The sequence below is a fragment of the Carassius carassius genome, chromosome 1, assembly GCF_963082965.1.
Source record: "Carassius carassius chromosome 1, fCarCar2.1, whole genome shotgun sequence".
NCBI lineage: Eukaryota > Metazoa > Chordata > Actinopteri > Cypriniformes > Cyprinidae > Carassius > Carassius carassius.
This window is the reverse complement of record NC_081755.1, coordinates 18,781,638-18,792,630: the sequence shown is the minus strand read 5'-3', so window position 1 is coordinate 18,792,630 and position 10,993 is coordinate 18,781,638. Positions and strand designations below refer to the sequence as shown.

General features: G+C 36.3%; 1 long non-coding RNA gene across 1 annotated transcript; it reads left to right on the top strand.

Moving 5' to 3' along the window:
* The first annotated feature begins 5,075 nt into the window (after positions 1 to 5,075).
* On the top strand, positions 5,076 to 9,771 carry LOC132140977 (uncharacterized). Its single transcript, XR_009433858.1, has 3 exons — positions 5,076 to 5,570; positions 8,932 to 9,102; positions 9,477 to 9,771. It is a non-coding gene; the product is annotated as an uncharacterized LOC132140977 (long non-coding RNA).
* The last annotated feature ends 1,222 nt before the right edge of the window (positions 9,772 to 10,993 follow it).

Genomic DNA, 10,993 nt, shown 5'->3' with positions numbered 1-10,993 from the left:
TCCAGTAGTACACAAGAGTATAAATTGCCTCAAATCAGACATGGACTAAAGCCACAGAACTGCAGTCTGGGTTTCAGAGGGTCTTTAACTGCTCTGTAAGTCTTCAGAGGTTTACAAATGAAATCTAAATAAATCAACAGTTCAGTGTGAACAAGGAGCTGCAGAAGAACATGGAGCTCAAGCGTGTGTCTGAATGAAATGCTGCTCACCGCAAAACTCATTTATAGAGCTTTTACTGAGCAAAGTTTCCACTACAGCTGCGACACACAAACACACACACACACACACACAGACTATGTACTGGAGCTCACGCTTAGACTTCTGCGAGATCTTTAGACATGTTCTCCTTTTTACATTTCTTACAGGTTTTCTATTTTATTATTATTTTGGCTGTCCATGTCTGATCCAATATGACCTCAAGCATTACATTCACTTAGATTATCAAACTACTCTTTATATAGCCCATATATTCACATCATCTACTACTGTACATTTGCTGAAGAGCTCAATGCACTATATATATATATATAAACAGAATAATACTAAATCGAAATTTTTCGAAATACGAAATTTTTATTTCTAAGATGATAACATTGCGCTTCGCCGAATTAAGTGTAATGAGTCTAACAAACTACTGTTTGATTTGATTATTGTTGAATAATGACTGTGGTTTCATTTACAGAAATACACTGACTAGTAAATAGTAATGTTTTATCAAAACAAAAGTATTTTAACATCATTATACAATATTTCTTGAATTACACCAACTCACTGAGACATATATATTATATATAAACGATGTTCGTTCACTAGTGTAAACAGATGTTCGTTCACTAGTGTAAACAGACTGATTCACTAGTGTAAACAGATGTTCATTCACTAGTGTAAACAGACATTTGTTCACTAGTGTAAAACGATGTTTGTTCACTAGTGTAAACAGATGTTTGTTCACTAGTGTAAACAGATGTTCGTTCACTAGTGTAAACAGATGTTTGTTCACTAGTGTAAACAGATGTTCGTTCACTAGTGTAAAACGATGTTTGTTCACTAGTGTAAACAGATGTTCATTCACTAGTGTAAACAGATGTTCGTTCACTAGTGTAAACAGATGTTTGTTCACTAGTGTAAAACGATGTTTTATCACTAGTGTAAACAGATTGATTCACTAGTGTAAACAGATGTTCGTTCACTAGTGTAAACAGAGATTGATTCACGAGTGTAAACAGAGATTGATTCACTAGTGTAAACAAATGTTCTTTCACTAGTGTAAACAGAGATTGATTCACTAGTGTAAACAAGTGTTCTTTCACTAGTGTAAACAGAGATTGATTCACTAGTGTAAACAGATATCTGAATGATGTTTGTCTCCCTCTGCTGGACTGAATAGCGCAAACCTCCAGTAAAATCAAACACTTGACACAATCACTCTTGAGGATTTGAAAAGAAGCCACGAAGAGAAGGTGCTCTCACACTAGGTGCACACCCGGGTTCGATTGACGTTAGAGTTCGGTTTGTTTGGATGATGTGAACGATGTCTTCCGAACTTGAGAAATGTGGTCTGGGGTACGATTTGTTGGTGATATGAACACAATTGTACCAAATTGTGGAAGTGAACCACTATTAATGATGTATTATTTGATACAAATGTGTGTTTGTGTGTGTGTGTGTTTCACTCATTTATGTTCGCCTTCAGTGTTCTGTAGACCACTGGAATCAACCACGTTCCCGGAGGCCCACCAACACTGCAAGTTTTTCATGTCTCCTTAATCAAACACAGCTGATTCAGATCATCGGAACTCTAACTTGGTTCTATAAGGTTCTATCTGTGAGCCAATCAGCTTGAAATGCACACAAGAGGACCAATCAGGATCAACTTTCTTTCTCATGTCGCCAGACTGCTCCAACAGCAGCAAAGATTTAACGTCAAAAAGTTTAATTGTAAAATAATTTTAATTATAATGCCACAGTGAAATATTTTTAAATATTTATTATCCCTTAAAAGGCATATCTCTGGTCTTTAGAGACCCGGGATGAGGGTACGGGCTGTTAATGGTTGTGTGGAGAGACAGTCAAAGGTTCAGTTTCCCAAAAGTATTGTTAGCTAGCTATGGTCCTTAGCTCTATTAGTAATCACAAACTTGTGACCATAGTTATTTTGGGAAACTTGCAGCAATATCTGTCTAGCCCCCCCGACAGTCATATAACTATGTACAACTTAATTAAAGCTCAAACAATAATCAGCGGTTATTCTAGCACTACCTGTCTAGCCCCCGACAGTTATATAAATACGTACAACTTAATTAAAGCTGAGACAATAACCAGCGGTTATGACCAGTACTTTTCTAGCCCCCCATAGTTAATGCAACTGAGTACAACTTAACTAAAGTCAAGCGGTTTAGCCAGAAATCTAAAACCTCACCTGATGTGCCCTATGCCCCATCTAGTCTGAGTTTTAGTATGCACTTAACCCTGGACGCAAATTTGTGGAAACATACCCTTCACTTAATCTTCTCAGAGTAATTCAAATGTAACAATTTATTATCAGTCAGGTAAGGATTATGCCAATTCATAGATATCAAATCAATACAAAACATCAAATTCTCAAAGATGGATCTAATAGTAAAAGATGCATACCTGACTTTTAGAAAAATACACAGTATGAAGTGTGTGGACACACTTCATGCTATGGGCTCATTCCAGCTACAGAAGGCCCTGATCCTTTTGCTGCAATCGTTTAAATACCTCAGACCAAGACAAACATCCCCCGAGATGAAGACAGAAACTAACAATTGGAATTTGCATTAAGTCAGGTCCCAGACCAGGGTAGTTTACCTCTCAAAGGGAACAGAAGGTAATTTACATGGAGGACCCTGGGAAGGGGCACTCCCTCCCATTACAGTAGGCAAAATATCTCTTAATTCTTAGCAAATGAATTAGCTTTTAATCTACTTTTGTAAGACTGAGATCATTGTACCAGTTGCACTGAGACAATTAAAATGAAACCAAACATGACTAAAAATATCACTTGCATTAATATAGACCATTATATTCTACTATTGACCATTCTGAGTGTGCTATGTGAAGGGAAGGAATGGGATGAGAAGGAACTGTTGCATATGTGAGAGAGGCGTTTCCTGCATTTTCTCTCAGTGAGATGTGGGAACAGATGTCTGTATGTTAATGCAGTGTGTGTCTTTAGTATGTCTCAGAAGATCAAAGTGTCTGAGGTTTCTGTAATTCTTACAATAGTGACAGAGGAAGACTGGCTACCATACACAATACGACTGAATATAATACATTACCAGAGCTTCAAGTCGTTCCAATCAGAATAAACTCATTCAGAAATGTGTGCCTTGTTGTTAGGAGACGCATGACAAATGAAAACAATATGTGTTCTCAATGAAAACCAAGGAAGCCATTCACAGAAGCATCTTGGCAAGAAAAAAAAGTATTTTTATGCAAATGATACATTTTTGCCATAACCATGTGCGACAGTTAAAAAGCAATAAGAAATGAAAGAGAACTTAGTTTATTAATCACATGCTGTGACAGCATCTTTCTGTCTGTGTGTTTCAGATGTGTGCTCTCAGAAAACACTTTATCAGAAGTTTAAACTCATATGGTTTAAAACTAGTGGTGGGCCCCCAGATAGCAAGCAGACGTTGATTCAACGTCGAATTTTGGTTATAAAGGTCAGTATCGGTCGTCGATCAAATTTCGATGTTGAATCAACGTTCACTATTTGGTCGGAAAATCAGAACGTTATTTAGTGGAAAATAAAGCATCGATTCAACGTCGAAATCACGTTGACTCATCAACCGACACAGCCGACCCATCTGATCGAAATCATAACGTCGGATCTATGTTGAAACTTGATCAGAGGAATCGGAGATCTGCGCAGCAACAGAAAGAAAAAGAGTAACTAAATTTATTTTTCTTCATTATTTTATATAGCCTCGTGGGTTGTCCGTCTGCCACTGAATATTATAGGCTCAGTTAAAGTCTGAAGTGGATTTTTTTTCTTTTTTTAATGAAACAAGCGGTGAGAAAACAAATAGAGAGTGCAAGTGTTAGAGGGTCAAGTCAACTATAAGGTCTCATAGTATACACACACACAAGCAGATTTGTAATGGGTTAATCGTTGGTTGAGTGTTTCTGTATATTCTGCGTGTTTTAATGAGCGCGCGCTGAACACTGGAGGAGCGTTCATTCAGATTCAAACACTGGAGCGGAGGGAGTTGCCATGGAAACGGGGCGATCGACAACACTGGCTTATGGTTTAGTGTTTTCGAACAAGTCCGTGAGCATCATAACCGTTATCAGAGAAGGTAATGTATGCTAACTCCATAGACTGAGCTTTTCACGAAGAGTTTGGGATTTTAATAAGACATTTATGTGTAGATGAGAGGCATTGGCAGTCCTGTAAAAGATTTGCTGGTCATTATTCAATGGATGATTGAAAATAGGCTTTTTTATTTATCCTAAATATACACTAAAGTTACCGTTAATCAGTGACGTCATTACATCAGCGTCACAGTTCAAACGCCTTTTGATCTCGTCTAATAAACAAATATTGATAAAAACTGGTCAGGATATTTATTAAGTACATATTCTTTCTCTTTTCTACATTTCTAGTAGCTTGGTGTCTTGTGATAAAACTGTCATTGTATTCTGAATATTGTTGGCTCTGTGACAGATAGTTTTTTATATTTCTAGATTCTTCTAGTGCTTGATGGCCTTCTGCATCCCATGATGAGCAAACCTCTTGTCCAACAACATCTCCAAGGCACACTGAACCATATGACTAGCAGGTTAACCCCAAACATACACTAATGCTATCCTAACCAATTTCTGAAATAATATTATAATTTAAAATAGCAGTTTTCGGTGAAATGTAATTTATTTTTGTGATGTGCAGCTGTATTTTCAGCATCATTCCTCCAGTGTCACATGATCTTTAGAAATCATTCTAATATACTGATTTACTGCTCAAGAAACATTTCTGATTATCATCAATGTTGAAAACAGTTGGGCTGCTCAATATATGAATGTGTTAGAATTCTTTGATAAATAGAAATTTCTTCTTGACACTCACTTTTGATTAATTTAATGTGTCCTTGCAGAATAAAAATATGAATTTCTTTTTAAAAATGTAGTGTACATTACCATTTAGAAGTTTGGGGTCTATATAACAATCAAGCTTTAAAATAAATAAATAAACTCTATGCTGTTATAAACGATTTACACAAAAATATAAAACAGCTGTTTTTTTTAACATTCATATTTATCAGAAGTGTTTCTTTGGCAAAAAGTAGCATATTATAATGATTTCTGGAGGATCATATGATGCTAAAGACTAAAGTAATGATGCTAAAAAAATCAGCTTTGATCATAGCAATCAACTGACCCTTCGCAAAACAACCCACCCTCCTTAAATACTGTTGCTCTGTCTGACAAGCCATGCTGCTCTCACAGTACACACCTTGTTCTCACACAGCGAAAAATACATCGTGGACCAAAGAGGAAACTGAGGACACACTGACAGAAGAAGACAGAGAAGGTCACTTCTGGTATGAAGCAAGTTTACAGCTTTCAAATTTGGCCCCTTTTTTTTGTAAAAGAAATTCAAACAATAAATACTGTTTTGTGTTGTTTTAATGTGTTACAGATCGCTGTAGCGCCTCAGTTCAAGCAGCACACATGAACCGATTGATTCATATTTAATTGAAGCACAAAATAAAAGATGTCACGTCTTTATACAACGTTTTTCAAGTTTAAGTCCACTGAAGTTAATCTACTCCTGTCTACCGTATTTTCTGCACCTTAAGGCGCACCGGATTATAAGGCGTAGTCTCAAAACTGTGAGTTTAGTTGAACTTTATTCTACTATTTAACAATACACTCACATTAGGGCTGCACGATTCTGGATAAATTGAGAATCACAATTTTTTTGGTCTCATACAGAGATCACGATTCTCCTACGATTCTGAACTAAATAAAATTATGTGTGACAAAATATTGCTGCAGTCTATTTAAAATTGTCTAATTAATCTGATTGAATTATTAAACATTTTAATATACGTACACTACCAGTCCAAAAGTCATTGAATGGTAAGATTTTTTTTTTAAATAATTATCTTCTGCTCACCAAGCCTTTATTTATTTTATCCAAAATACAGCAAAAGTAGTAATGTGATACGTTTTTACAGTATAAAAAACTGCTTTCTATTGGAATATATTTTAAAATGCAATTTATTTCTATGGTCAAAGTTGTATTTTCAGCATCATTACTCCAGTCTTCAGTGTCACATGATCCTTCAGAAATCATTCTGATATGCTGATTTACTGCAAAAGAAAAAAAAAAATGTCATTTCTATTTTTACATAAACTTTGTTCTTCTGAACTTTCTATCAAAGAAACCTTGAAAAATCAGTGGTTTTTAAATTGTACAAATATTTTAAAATTTTACTGTTTTGCTGTACATTGGATCAAATAAATGCAGGTTTGGTGAGCAGAAGAGACTTCTTTAAAAAACATGACACATCTTATGGTTCAAAAACTTCTGTCTGGTAGTGTATATATAATATATTTAAAAGTCCATTTTTTATATTAGAATGATGAAAAAGTTGTTTGAATCACTGATTCAGCGACTCACTCATTCAAACCTACTTCACTTGTTTCATTACCAGAAGTGGAAAGTAACGAATTACATTTACTCGCGTTACTGTAATTGAGTAGCTTTTTTGTGTACTAATACTTTTTAAAGTAATTTTTTAAATCTGTAATTTTACTTTTACTTAAGTATATTTTGTTTGAAGTATTGTACTTCGCTACATTTTGAAACATTAATTACTGAGTAAAAAAAAAAAAAAAAAAAAAATCGCTCCCTGGAAACTACGTCAGTAAATAATGGGCAGGAGGGCAAACTGGCGCTAAAATCACAAGAAAGATGCAGACGGACAAAACAGGCGTTAGTGGTGCAGACACCGCTGAAAACGAAACCCCGTCATATTCTGCAGTTGAACTCGAAGGAAATGAAGTGAACCCCTGGTCATATGTATGCTCTATTATGCAGTGTAAGCTGTACTTGCCTAGGAAGACCAAACTAGCAGCTTATAAAATCTCGACAAAACATCAACCCTGCGCAAGAATTTAGAGGTAAGCTAAATAATTGCATCGTTGCATTGGTGGTTAAAATGAAGTTTTGACATTTTAGCAAGAGGTTTTGCACAAATTAGCTAAAAAGACCGTGGTGAGGAGTGTGCTATTTTTGTTTTAATGATGTGCGCGCGCATTTATAGTGCGTTCTTTCACTGTGTGATTCAGTCTCCTAAAATGCATTTAGAATGATCACAAAATTGAAGATATAGGGGCAGAAAATTCACATATTTATATAATTTCATATATTAAATCAAAATCACACAAAGAATGCCATCGTTTCCTCCAAAAATCATCATGAATATATACATACATATATATAACAGTTTAGTAAACAAGTTAATTAAGAGACTTGCGTTTTAGATACCATATTGCCTTTTTAGCTCTATTTCTACAACAGAAAATAATTCCAAACACAGCCACCAAAGCACAGTTTTGCGTCTCTGAGCAACGTGACAGTGTTTTGTTCCTGAATGAATCAACCGTTTAAATGATTCGGTTCAGTCGCAATGACTCACTTATTAACAGTGACTTGCTGACACATACTGGCCATTTTAATTTCACATTTAAAGTATCTTTTGATTTTTTTAAATAATTAATTTCTTATCATTTCAAATGAGTATTCAACATTTTATGTCTTGTATATCAAAACATTATTCATGCATTGGTAACTGCAGGTTAAATGCATTCTTGTCCTGCACTAAACAGTGTAATACATCTAAATCACACTTCCAATGAATCTTCTGCATTTCCTCTGCATTAAAAGATGAGTTTGTTGATACTGATTTGCCTGGTAACAGCCCAAATGTTTTATTATTCTAAATAACTGATTCCTTTAATTAAAAACAACTAGTTTGAGATTAATAGACCTATCCCAGGGGTGTCAAACTCAGTTCCTGGAGGGCCATACTCCTGCAGAGTTTAGTTCTAACCCTGCTCCAGCACACATATCATGTAGTTTTCAAATAAACCTAAATGATTAGATTAGCTGGATCAGGTGTGTTTAATTAGGGTTATATCTAAACTGTGCAGGACTGTGGCCCTCCAGGAACTGAGTTTGACTCCCTTGGCCTGTCCCATTTTGACTCCCTCCAACTGTTAAAATGTAACTAAGTAATTTTTACTCTGAGTAAAGTTTAAATGAGCTACTTTTTACTTTTACTTGAGTAGATTTTTAGACTGGTACTTTTACCTGTACTTAAGTAAAATTTCATTAATGTAATGGTACTTTTACTTGAGTAGAATATTTTTGTACTCTTTCCACCTCTGTTCATTACTGGATGAATCAGCGTTTTTGAACTATTCTCTTGAATGAAAAATTCATTAATTTACAAATACATTTTTAAGTTTCTTGTCGCCACCTAGTGGTGAAATAATGCAATAGCACGAACGTTATTTGAAACGCAGTACTTTCAAAAGGGGATTTGCTCTTATTTTGATCGCTGCCAGATAGACATCAATGTTTATATCTGAACTATAAACTTTATCCCAGTATTTCTGTGATAATATGAATGACTGTAAGACAGAAATGATACTGTGTAGTTGAAAAGATGTTTCTTAACTAAACATGCTAACTGCTCTCTCTGTGTTAGCGGCAGTGCGAGCATGGATTTGAATGATCCGGTAAGACTTTGTCAAAGGTTTAACAGACTCGGGGAATCGTTGGCATTTAGAAAGGAGATCAAGAGGGTGTCTGAATCGAGATCGCGATCTTTTAACGATTAATCGTGCAACTGTAACTCACATTATTTTTTAATCAATCTTCTCCCACAGATCCATCAATGTCCTCATCTTCTGTGTCTGAATTGAACAGATGGGCAACAGCTTTTGAACAGCTTTCTTCATCAAACATGCCGGGTTCCCTCTCATCATGGTTGATCGCTGCCAGTATACGTATTGTACGTATTACGTCCCTGTGTCAGCGGGAGATGGTCCGACGGTGGGGTAAGCGGAGCGCTTACCAAAGTCGCACAACAACATTTTTACAGATTTTGGAACTCAGTGTACACATAAGGCACATCGGATTATCAGATGCACGCCCGATTTTTGAGAAAATTTAAGGCTCTTAGATGCGCCCTATAGTGTGGAAAATATGGTAATTTGTTTGTCAGGCAAGATGGCAGTATTGGCGTTATGATAGGTCAGATCACCTGTCAATCAAGCTCACTGTGAACGTTTAATTACATTTTAACATGTATTCACAAAGAAAACATCCCATAATGTTTCACTTCTGTTAAAAGTGATGAAATAAATCATCTTTTGTGTGAAATATGAACAGCTATGCTAATCTTTCTCCTTTTGTTTTCCTGTTTCTCCAGCCTCGCGTGTGGAGACTTCAGAAGATGCCAAACCTCACAAAGATTTCAGATGATGGAAACTATAGATGAACATGCAAAGCTGCTAAATAATCCTTATATTGTAATCATTGCCCTAAAAGGTAAGTTTGCAGGCTGATTTAAGGTGTGCTCCTACATTTTCTGCTTGTACTCCTATATATTTATGATACAAATGTAAATGACTGTAAATGAACATAAAAAGCTGTTGCATGCCTTTCTCATAAGCACTCGCCTGTTAGCAATGCTAATTTTATTTAACAATGTTATTACTGAGATCATTAAAAAAGTAATTGTGGCGAGTGGGGTGGGGCCGAGAGCGGTGGGAACGGATCGAAGCCGGTGGAGTGATTGTAAATGAGCGACACCTGCTACACTCACTGGTCTCGCATCCCACGGAGGAGATCGGAAGGATATAAAAGAGGAGCGATGACAGTGAAGGACGAGAGAGGACCAGGCCTGGACTTTATTTTGGGTTTGTGCGCGACAGTCGTCTGCGAGGGGCTGGCACGATATTTTGTCTTTATTTTATTATTAAAGCTTTGTTTGATTGTCCGCCGGTTCCCGCTTCCTCCTTTCTGAGATTGTGAAGTTTGTATGCCGTTACAGTAATATTGTGACTTTATTAAACGATCCTCTATGAAAATACAGTTTCACTGTGTTATCAATGTACTTTCAGGGAGGAACTTGTCAGCAAATCTACTTCACATCACATCAGTGAAAGCAGTTGACAGTTACAGATGTGTGTGTTGATCGGTCAGATCTGAATTCTGCAGGTAGATAGATCTCCAGGAACAGGATTGTACAGCCCTGTTATATTGGTAATGTATGATGGATTTTGTTTTTATTGAAGGTTTCCTGGGATGACCGTTGAAGAGATCAGCACATCAGATGTTGGCCTGGACAGCTGTACCTACAGTACACCACACTGACTTCTTTGCATGGATGGCTGACTACTACTATTATGTTCTGTGAAGGTATTGTTATAGCAAACCTGAGCACCTGTGACAGTGGAAATGTTGTAATGAATAGTTACACATGCATATTTGTACATTTAAAGTAACAGATACATTTTAGTACTAACAATATGTTTTTTTTTTTTTTACTAATCCTCTCCAGCAAACACAACACAACAGTTACACCATTTCATATTCTGAGGTGCACAAATCCTATTCTACAAATAAGAGAACAACAGTATACAAGTGCTCAGTTTAGCCCCTTTCACACAGAGGTTCTAGATAATACACGGGTAATGTGTCCCAGCAATTGTTCCCGGATCGTTAGATTTTGGTTCATTCACACTGCCAGTGATTTTCCGGAATCTGTGTGTGCCTTCACACAACCCATAAAGATCCCGTAAAGACACATGGCATTACGATGTGACGTGTTTGGTTTCACTTAAGCTGGCGAACGATCTCAGCTTCAGAACGGAACTAACTGATCTCTGCTTCATTACAGTTTGTTCATATTTTTTCATCACAAACATTGATCTGCCTTTTTTT